The sequence below is a fragment of the Oncorhynchus gorbuscha genome, linkage group LG11 (assembly GCF_021184085.1).
Source record: "Oncorhynchus gorbuscha isolate QuinsamMale2020 ecotype Even-year linkage group LG11, OgorEven_v1.0, whole genome shotgun sequence".
In the NCBI taxonomy this organism is placed as follows: domain Eukaryota; kingdom Metazoa; phylum Chordata; class Actinopteri; order Salmoniformes; family Salmonidae; genus Oncorhynchus; species Oncorhynchus gorbuscha.
The window spans coordinates 69117047-69127829 of record NC_060183.1 but is presented as its reverse complement, the minus strand read 5'-3'; the positions used below and the strand labels follow the sequence as shown (position 1 = coordinate 69127829).

Here is a 10783-nt window from a genome sequence, read left to right as displayed (position 1 = left end):
GACCCAAAGCGACTTGGCGAAAACAGAGTCTTTTAATCCAGTAAAGTAATTCTACAAACATAAGACATAATTCCACTCGTAATGACGAGAACAGACTGGAGACTCGATCAAGAACTGCAGGTTGCCTCGGGAAGGCACTTGAACCTAGCAGACTCAGACACCTGCTCTCCACGCAGCATCTGAGGGAAACACGACACGACAGGGCGATACACAGACACAGCACGGTGAACAATAGACAAGGATCCGACAGGACAGGAACGGAAAACAAGGGAAGAAATAGGGACTCTAATCAGGGGAAAAGATAAGGAACAGGTGTGGGAAGACTAAATGATTGATTAGGGGAATAGGAACAGCTGGGAGCAGGAACGGAACGATAGAGAGAAGAGAGAGAGGAAGGAGAGAGAAAAAGGGGAACGAACCTAAAAAAGACCAGCAGGGGAAAATGAACAGAAGGGAAAGCATAATGACAAGACAATCTAAGACAAAACATGACAGTACCCCCACTCACCGAGCGCCTCCTGGCGCACTCGAGGAGGAATCCTGGCGGCAACGGAGGAAATCATCAATGAGTGAATGGTCCAGCACGTCCCGAGACGGAACCCAACTCCTCTCCTCAGGACCGTAACCCTCCCAATCCACTAAGTATTGGTGACCCCGTCCCCGAGAACGCATGTCCATGATCCTACGTACCTTGTAAATAGGTGCGCTCTCGACAAGGACGGGAGGGGGAGGGAAGACGAACGGGGGTGCGAAGAAAGGGCTTGACACAGGAGACATGGAAGACAGGATGGACGCGACGAAGATGTCGCGGAAGAAGCAGTCGCACAGCGACAGGATTGACGACCTGGGAGACACGGAACGGACCAATGAACCGCGGAGTCAACTTACGAGAAGCTGTCGTAAGAGGAAGGTTGCGAGTGGAAAGCCACACTCTCTGGCCGCAACAATACCTAGGACTCTTAATCCTGCGTTTATTGGCGGCTCTCACAGTCTGTGCCCTGTAACGGCAAAGTGCAGACCTCACCCTCCTCCAGGTGCGCTCACAACGTTGGACAAACGCTTGAGCGGAGGGAACGCTGACTCGGCAAGCTGGGATGAGAACAGAGGAGGCTGGTAACCCAGACTACTCTGAACGGAGATAACCCGGTAGCAGACGAAGGAAGCGAGTTGTGGCGTATTCTGCCCAGGGGAGCTGTTCTGCCCAAGACGCAGGGTTTCTGAAAGAAAGGCTGCGTAGTATGCGACCAATCGTCTGATTGGCCCTCTCTGCTTGACCGTTAGACTGGGGATGAAACCCGGAAGAGAGACTGACGGACGCACCAATCAAACGACAGAACTCCCTCCAAAACTGTGACGTGAATTGCGGGCCTCTGTCTGAAACGGCGTCTAACGGGAGGCCATGAATTCTGAACACATTCTCGATGATGATTTGTGCCGTCTCCTTAGCGGAAGGAAGTTTAGCGAGGGAATGAAATGTGCCGCCTTAGAGAACCTATCGACAACCGTAAGAATCACAGTCTTCCCCGCAGACAAAGGCAGACCGTAATGAAGTCTAGGGCGATGTGAGACCATGGTCGAGAAGGAATGGGGAGCGGTCTGAGACGACCGGCAGGAGGAGAGTTACCCGACTTAGTCTGCGCGCAGTCCGAACAAGCAGCCACGAAACGGGCGCGTGTCACGCTCCTGAGTCGGCCACCAAAAGCGCTGGCGAATAGACGCAAGAGTGCCTCGAACACCGGGATGACCAGCTAACTTGGCAGAGTGAGCCCACTGAAGAACAGCCAGACGAGTGGAAACAGGAACGAAAAGGAGGTTACTAGGACAAGCGCGCGACGCAGTGTGCGTGAGTGCTTGCTTAACCTGTCTTTCAATTCCCCAGACTGTCAACCCGACAACACGCCCATAAGGAAGAATCCTCGGGATCAGTAGAAGCCACAGAAGAACTAAACAGACGGGATAAGGCATCAGGCTTGGTGTTTTTGCTACCCGGACGGTAAGAAATCACAAACTCGAAACGAGCGAAAAACAACGCCCAACGAGCTTGACGGGCATTAAGTCGTTTGGCAGAACGGATGTACTCAAGGTTCTTATGGTCTGTCCAAACGACAAAAGGAACGGTCGCCCCTCCAACCACTGTCGCCATTCGCCTAGGGCTAAGCGGATGGCGAGCAGTTCGCGGTTACCCACATCATAGTTGCGTTCAGATGGCGACAGGCGATGAGAAAAATAAGCGCAAGGATGAACTTATCGTCAGACTGGAAGCGCTGGGATAGAATGGCTCCCACGCCTACCTCTGAACGTCAACCTCGACAATGAATTGTCTAGTGACGTCAGGAGTAACGAGGATAGGAGCGGACGTAAAACGTTCTTTTAGAAGATCAAAAGCTCCCTGGGCGGAACCGGACCACTTAAAACACGTCTTGACAGAAGTAAGAGCTGTGAGAGGGCAGCAACTTGACCGAAATTACGAATGAAACGCCGATAGAAATTAGCGAAACCTAAAAAGCGCTGCAACTCGACACGTGACCTTGGAACGGGCCAATCACTGACAGCTTGGACCTTAGCGGAATCCATCTGAATGCCTTCAGCGGAAATAACGGAACCGAGAAAAGTAACGGAGGAGACATGAAAAGAGCACTTCTCAGCCTTCACGTAGAGACAATTCTCTAAAAGGCGCTGTAGAACACGTCGAACGTGCTGAACATGAATCTCGAGTGACGGTGAAAAAATCAGGATATCGTCAAGATAGACAAAAACAAAGATGTTCAGCATGTCTCTCAGAACATCATTAACTAATGCCTGAAAAACAGCTGGCGCATTGGCGAGACCAAACGGCAGAACCCGGTACTCAAAATGCCCTAACGGAGTGTTAAACGCCGTTTTCCACTCGTCCCCCTCTCTGATGCGCACGAGATGGTAAGCGTTACGAAGGTCCAACTTAGTAAAGCACCTGGCTCCCTGCAGAATCTCGAAGGCTGATGACATAAGGGGAAGCGGATAACGATTCTTAACCGTTATGTCATTCAGCCTCGATAATCCACGCAGGGCGCAGAGTACCGTCCTTCTTCTTAACAAAAAGAACCCCGCCCCGGCCGGAGAGGAAGAAGGCACTATGGTACCGGCGTCAAGAGACACAGATAAATAATCCTCGAGAGCCTTACGTTCGGGAGCCGACAGAGAGTATAGTCTACCCCGAGGGGGAGTGGTCCCCGGAAGGAGATCAATACTACAATCATACGACCGGTGAGGAGGAAGGGAGTTGGCTCGGGACCGACTGAAGACCGTGCGCAGATCATGATATTCCTCCGGCACTCCTGTCAAATCGCCAGGTTCCTCCTGAGAAGTGGGGACAGAAGAAATGGGAGGGATGGCAGACATTAAACACTTCACATGACAAGAAACGTTCCAGGATAGGATAGAATTACTAGACCAATTAATGGAAGGATTATGACATACTAGCCAGGGATGACCCAAAACAACAGGTGTAAAAGGTGAACGAAAAATCAAAAAAGAAATAGTCTCACTGTGGTTACCAGATACTGTGAGAGTTAAAGGTAGTGTCTCAAATCTGATACTGGGAAGATGACTACCATCTAAGGCAAACATGGGCGTAGGCTTGTCTAACTGTCTGAAAGGAATGTCATGTTTCCGAGCCCATGCTTCGTCCATGAAACAACCCTCAGCCCCCGAGTCAATCAAGGCACCGCATGTAGCACCCGAACCGGTCCAGCGTAGATGGACCGACATAGTAGTACAGGATCTAGATGAAGAGACCTGAGTAGTAGCGCTCACCAGTAGCCCTCCGCTTACTGATGAGCTCTGGCCTTTTACTGGACATGAATTGACAAAATGTCCATCAAATCCGCAATAGAGGCACAGGCGGTTGGTGATCCTCCGTTCCCTCTCCTTAGTCGAGATGCGAATACCTCCCAGCTGCATGGGCTCAGTCTCTGAGCCAGAGGAGGGAGATGGTTGCGATGCGGAGCAGGGAAACACCGTTGACGCGAGCTCTCTTCCACGAGCTTGGTGACGAAGATCTACCCGTCGTTCTATGCGGATGGCGAGAGCAATCAAAGAGTCCACACTGGAGGGAACCTCCCGAGAGAGAATCTCATCTTTGACCACTGCGTGGAGTCCCTCCAGAAAACGAGCGAGCAGCGCCGGCTCGTTCCAGTCACTAGAGGCAGCAAGAGTGCGAAACTCTATAGAGTAATCCGTTATGGATCGATCACCTTGGCATAGGGAAGCCAGGGCCCTAGAAGCCTCCCTACCAAAAACTGAACGGTCAAAAACCCGAATCATCTCCTCTTTAAAGTTCTGGAACTTGTTTGAACAATCAGCCCTTGCCTCCCAGATAGCTGTGCCCCACTCTCGAGCCCGGCCAGTAAGGAGTGAAATGACGTAAGCAACCCGAGCTCTCTCGCTAGAGTATGTGTTGGGTTGGAGAGAGAACACAATATCACACTGGGTGAGAAAGGAGCGGCACTCCGTGGGCTGCCCGGAGTAGCAAGGTGGGTTATTAACCCTAGGTTCCGGAGGCTCGGCAGGCCAGGAAGTAACAGGTGGCACGAGACGAAGACTCTGAAACTGTCCAGAGAGGTCGGAAACCTGAGCGGACAGGTTCTCCACGGCATGGCGAGCAGCAGACAATTCCTGCTCGTGTCTGCCGTGCATGGCTCCTTGGATCTCGACGGCAGTGTTACGAACGTCTGTAGTCGCTGGGTCCATTCTTTGGTCGGATCCTTCTGTCATGCAGGTGAATGAGGACCCAAAAGCGACTTGGCGAAAACAGAGTCTTTAATCCAGTAAAGTAATTCTACAAACATAAGACATAATTCCACTCGTAATGACGAGAACAGACTGGAGACTCGATCAAGAACTGCAGGTTGCCTCGGGAAGGCACTTGAACCTAGCAGACTCAGACACCTGCTCTCCACGCAGCATCTGAGGGAAACACGACACGACAGGGCGATACACAGACACAGCACGGTGAACAATAGACAAGGATCCGACAGGACAGGAACGGAAAACAAGGGAAGAAATAGGGACTCTAATCAGGGGAAAAGATAAGGAACAGGTGTGGGAAGACTAAATGATTGATTAGGGGAATAGGAACAGCTGGGAGCAGGAACGGAACGATAGAGAGAAGAGAGAGAGGAAGGGAGAGAGAAAAAGGGGAACGAACCTAAAAAGACCAGCAGGGGGAAAATGAACAGAAGGGAAAGCATAATGACAAGACAATCTAAGACAAAACATGACAGGAAGACTTCCAGTTTGGTGTGGCGCCATTTCCGTTCCAATTTTCTGGAAGCTTGCTTCAGAGCTCGGGTATTTTCTGTGTACCAGGGAGCTAGTTTCTTATGAGATTTTTTTTTAGTTTTTAGGGGTGCAACTGCATCTAGGGTATTGCGCAAGGTTAAATTGAGATCCTCAGTTAGGTGGTTAACTGATTTTTGTCATCTGGCGTCCTTGGGTAGGCAGAGGGAGTCTGGAAGGGCATCAAGGAATCTTTGTGTTGTCTGTGAAATTATAGCACGACTTTTGATGGTCGTTGGTTGGGGTCTGAGCAGATTATTTGTTGCAATTGCAAACGTAATAAAATGGTGGTCTGATAGTCCAGGATTAAGAGGAAAAACATTAAGATCCACAACATTTATTCCATGGGACAAAACTAGGTCCAGCGTATGACTGTGACAGTGATTGGGTCCAGAGACATGTTGGACAAAACCCACTGAGTCGATGATGGCTCCGAAAGCCTTTTGGAGTGGGTCTGTGGACTTTTCCACGTGAATATTAAAGTCACCAAAGATTAGAATATTATCTGCTTTGACTGCAAGGTCCGATAGGAATTCAGGGAACTCAGTGAGAAACGCTGTATATGGCCCAGGAGGCCTGTAAACAGTAGCTATAAAAAGTGATTGAGTAGGCTGCATAGATTTCATGACTAGAAGCTCAAAAGACGAAAACGTAATTTTTTTTTTTGTAAATTGAAATTTGCTATCGTAAATGTTAGCAACACCTCCGCCTTTGCGGGATGCACGGGGGCAATCAAATGATTGCTCTGACTTAGAATACGTGGACAACTACAAATACTTAGGTGTCTGGTTAGACTGTAAACTCTCCTTCCAGACCCATATCAAACATCTCCAATCCAAAGTTAAATCTAGAATTGGCTTCCTATTTCGCAACAAAGCATCCTTCACTCATGCTGCCAAACATACCCTTGTAAAACTGACCATCCTACCAATCCTCGATTTTGGCGATGTCATTTACAAAATAGCCTCCAATACCCTACTCAACAAATTGGATGCAGTCTATCACAGTGCAATCCGTTTTGTCACCAAAGCCCCATATACTACCCACCATTGCGACCTGTACGCTCTCGTTGGCTGGCCTCGCTTCATACTCGTCGCCAAACCCACTGGCTCCATGTCATCTACAAGACCCTGCTAGGTAAAGTCCCCCCTTATCTCAGCTCGCTGGTCACCATAGCATCTCCCACCTGTAGCACACGCTCCAGCAGGTATATGTCTCTAGTCACCCCCAAAACCAATTCTTTCTTTGGCCGCCTCTCCTTCCAGTTCTCTGCTGCCAATGACTGGAACGAACTACAAAAATCTCTGAAACTGGAAACACTTATCTCCCTCACTAGCTTTAAGCACCAACTGTCAGAGCATCTTACAGATTACTGCACCTGTACATAGCCCACCTATAATTTAGCCCAAACAACTACCTCTTTCCCAACTGTATTTAATTAATTTATTTATTTTGCTCCTTTGCACCCCATTATTTTTATTTCTACTTTGCACATTCTTCCATTGCAAAACTACCATTCCAGTGTTTTACTTGCTATATTGTATTTACTTTGCCACCATGGCCTTTTTTGCCTTTACCTCCCTTCTCACCTGATTTGCTCACATTGTATATAGACTTGTTTATACTGTATTATTGACTGTATGTTTGTTTTACTCCATGTGTAACTCTGTGTCGTTGTATCTGTCGAACTGCTTTGCTATATCTTGGCCAGGTCGCAATTGTAAATGAGAACTTGTTCTCAACTTGCCTACCTGGTTAAATAAAGGTGAAATAAAAAAATAAAATAAAAATATGGTCACTAATGTAGCCAGGAGGTGAGGCCTCATTTAACACAGTAAATTCATCAGGCTTAAGCCATGTTTCAGTCAGGCCAATCACATCAAGATTATGATCAGTGATTAGTTCATTGACTAGAATTGCCTTTGAAGTAAGGGATCTAACATTACGTAGCCCTATTTTGAGATGTGATGACAGCTTTGCACACTCACAGGTCTAAAGGAAGTGGAAATGTAATTCATTCATTGACTATGTTTTACTGTAAACAAACCTTTATAATACACATTTATAATACATTGACATTTAAGTTCATAGATTATGTTATGTATTAGTTTATTATTATTATTATTAAGAGCATGTTGTCACGGACCTCCTGTATTTGTCACAGATCTCAGCACTGAGAGGTGATGTTCAGATGGAGGACAGTTACGGATTGGACGTCCATAGAAGTGAAGCCAGTGACGGAGGTGAGTGTGAAACACCGAACTCAGGATTGTGACTTTAATCTGGTGATAATAGCCTGTTCCTCAATCTGTTTGTGCTTTTGCCTATTGGCATTACCTGTTGTCATTGTCAAACGAAACATTGGAATGACAATTCCATAAGGAGTTTGCAAGAGAGCAGAAACAGACTGCCACCCAGGCCGTGGGGATGAGCAGTGATGTAGTGGTTCCTGGAGAAGTGGGTATACTCAAATGTTGTTTAACATTTCCCAAACGGCCCGCCCAGTGACATACACTCTCAATGACCTAAAATGATAAATGCCATATTGGTCTTTTATAGTTAGGCCAACCCAAGCTGTACCTTGCAAGTAGGCTAATAGTAGGCCAACTATTGAGACAGATAAATTAGGCTGTCATTCATTTTAGCTTGGCGGAAAACCACTTATCACAGTCATAGCAAGTACATTTTTCCTCAATAAAGTAACTATCAGCAAAGTCCGTGCTAGTAGGGGGGAGAAAAAAGTCAAGTGCGAGTGTTAGTTCACAAAAGGCAACAACAACATTGGATGTTCTAAATCCATAACAATGCTTAAACTACATCAGGAGACCACTTTTGAGGTCTGGGAAAAATCTAAGAAATTTAGATATTTGAGTGTAGTGTAGGCACTGTTGTTTGGTTAGGTGTTTCTGTAACACATGAGATAGAGTTTGAAAAACAAATGGCTACTGGATTGATGCAAATATTCATGATATCATAGGTTTTTGGGAAAGCCTTTCCATCTACCAGAAGACGGTAGGACTATCATTGACATCGCTATATTTGTCCTGTTCCTTAATTGTTTGAAACCTCGACATTTAATTCATATTATGAGGCAGGTCTTACCTTGCTTCAAAATAGCCTTTAGCCAAAATCCCACCATAGAAACGTGGAACCAATTGTTTTATAAAGACTTCCTCATATGCGTTCTCCTGTTCTAATGGTTTTCTTTCAACTGTATTTCATTGTCTAGCAGACAAAGGCATTATCCTAGTCATATTAGCAACGCATGATAGCTGTTGCATCTTTAGATCTACCCTCTTCCTAAATTTCGAACAGATATTTCCATCTCTGCCCATGAAACCGCTCGCATGCATGTATGGTGCGACATTTAGAATGGTGTTTTCCTGCAAATTGAATTTTGAATCTTTTGCGCGTAGGCCTAACACTGTGTGTACATTGCTGCACCTACAATGTGAGTAAATTATACTTCAATCAACATTTTAAGCTAAACATTCGGATATGTTCCGTCAACCTAATTAATTGATACGGCATATACCTCTACTACTCTACTTTGATATGCATCGTGGGGATTAAGAAGTGAGTATACGCAATGCCCACTGAAAAATAAGTGGCTATACGGCGTATACCTGCCTTTAACCCCACTACACCACTGGGCATACACACTCAGTACACAAATGTCAGCAAGTGGTGTGCTACACAGGATACACAGTGCACAGGGACAAGGAGAGAGAGACTGTATCAGAGAGATTAATGAGGCAGCGCGGAAAGGGGGAAGAGAAGAGAGTGAGAGAGAGAGAGAGAGAGAGAGAGAGGGTAAACAGAGAAGGAGAAATTAGAGAGAGAAGAGCAGTGAGTGCAAGACTCGGAGCAGTTGCTGCCACCTCAAAGACACACACACTGCCGATCTCTCTTGTTTCTGGTAACCATAGTGACGGCAGGCTTGATATCAATGCGTACATAGAGAGACAAGAGGTCTATCTCAGTATCGACCTCATCCCACAGCGGCCCCCCCCAGTCAGACTGGAGGGGAACACTATAGATCTATAGATCTGTACTAGGAAACAACCTCCGTCTTCCTCATATGTTGCTTTTGCTCTGCTGCTAGTGAAGCAGAGTCAGGCTAGCAGTGATTTCAGCATGTTTACCGGAGAAGTCATCTGTCTCTTCTTGTTGCCAATTATACTGCTTATTTAAAGGGTGTTAGATGGTGACATATGGGTGCCTTTAAGTGTCATTCTCCTCCTCTGCAGGTCTGGGCAGGGGGCTGCCAGTTAGATACCTTACTCTGGTGGATAGTGTGAGTATATCAGTCTGCTCTTCTTTTCAAATGTAATGACCTGGTACATCAATGAGTTTGATGTGTGTGTTTCTCCCTGTGTGTTGTGTGAGGGTGATGAGAATGAGCAGTGCTCTTCTGGACTGCCCACATGCATTCACCTCATCCTCTGATGGAGCTGTGTGGCTGACTGATTTCTGTTTTGTAAAATAGGTTTTTGAAGATCAGCTTGTTCTCTCTCTGGATGATGATGAGGAGCTTCCAACGTTACAAACAGGTACGATCCATTCATCTGTTTATCTCTCTGTCTTACTCGCTCTCTCCCTCTTCTTTATTCTCTCTCTTTCGCGCTCTCTCTCTCTCTCTCTCTCTCTCTCTCTCTCTCTCTCTCTCTCTCTCTCTCTCTCTCTCTCTCTCTCTCTCTCTCTCTCTCTCTCTCTCTCTCTCTCTCTCCCTCTTTCTCTCACTTTTCTCTCGCTCTCGCTCTCTCCCTCTTCTTTATTCTCTCTCTCTCCCTCTCTCTGTCCCTCCTCTCTCTCTCTCTCTCTCTCTCTCTCTCTCTCTCTCTCTCTCTCTCTCTCTCTCTCTCTCTCTCTCTCTCTCTCTCTCTCTCTCTCCTCTTCTTTATTCTCTCTCTTTCGCTCTCTCTCTCTCTCTCTCTCTCCTCTTTCTCTCACTCTTTCTCTCTCGCTCTCGCTCTCTCCCTCTTCTTTATTCTCTCTCTCTATCCCTCTCTCTGTCCTCTCTCTCACACTCTCTCACTCTTTCTCTCACTCTTTCCCCCTCTCTCTCTCTCTCTCTCTCTCTCTCTCTCTCTCTCTCTCTCTCTCTCTCTCTCTCTCTCTCTCTCTCTCTCTCTCTCTCTCTCTCTCTCTCTCGCACTCTTTCTCGCTCTGTCTCTGCCTCTCTCTCTCTCTGTCTCTCTCTCTCTCTCTGTTGTAGTAAAGACAGTTAGTGGGTGAGTGATGCCCTCAGGAGATCTCTGTTGTTGTCAGTAAGGAATGCAATGTAAGTACAAGCACCCGATATGTAACTGCTGAATTTCGTCAGTCATAATTATCTCCTGTCAGGCTTAGCCTGAACACACTCTGACATTGGGGACACACACCCTAGTCATAGACTGTTCTCTCTGCTACCATACGGCAAGAGGTACCGGAGCTTCCTCCCCCAAGCCATAAGACTCCTGAACAT

At 46.9% G+C, this 10783-nt stretch overlaps 1 long non-coding RNA gene across 2 annotated transcripts; it reads left to right on the top strand.

Annotated features, from left to right (window-relative positions):
- Positions 1-7476: 7476 nt before the first annotated feature.
- LOC124048019 lies at positions 7477-10583 on the top strand. Of its 2 annotated transcripts, XR_006841166.1 has the most exons (4): positions 7477-7559; positions 9567-9613; positions 9806-9869; positions 10535-10583. It is a non-coding gene; the product is annotated as an uncharacterized LOC124048019 (long non-coding RNA). The 2 variants fall into 2 exon arrangements; XR_006841165.1 differs by lacking the exon at positions 10535-10583 and having other exon boundaries at positions 9806-9955.
- Positions 10584-10783: the final 200 nt, after the last annotated feature.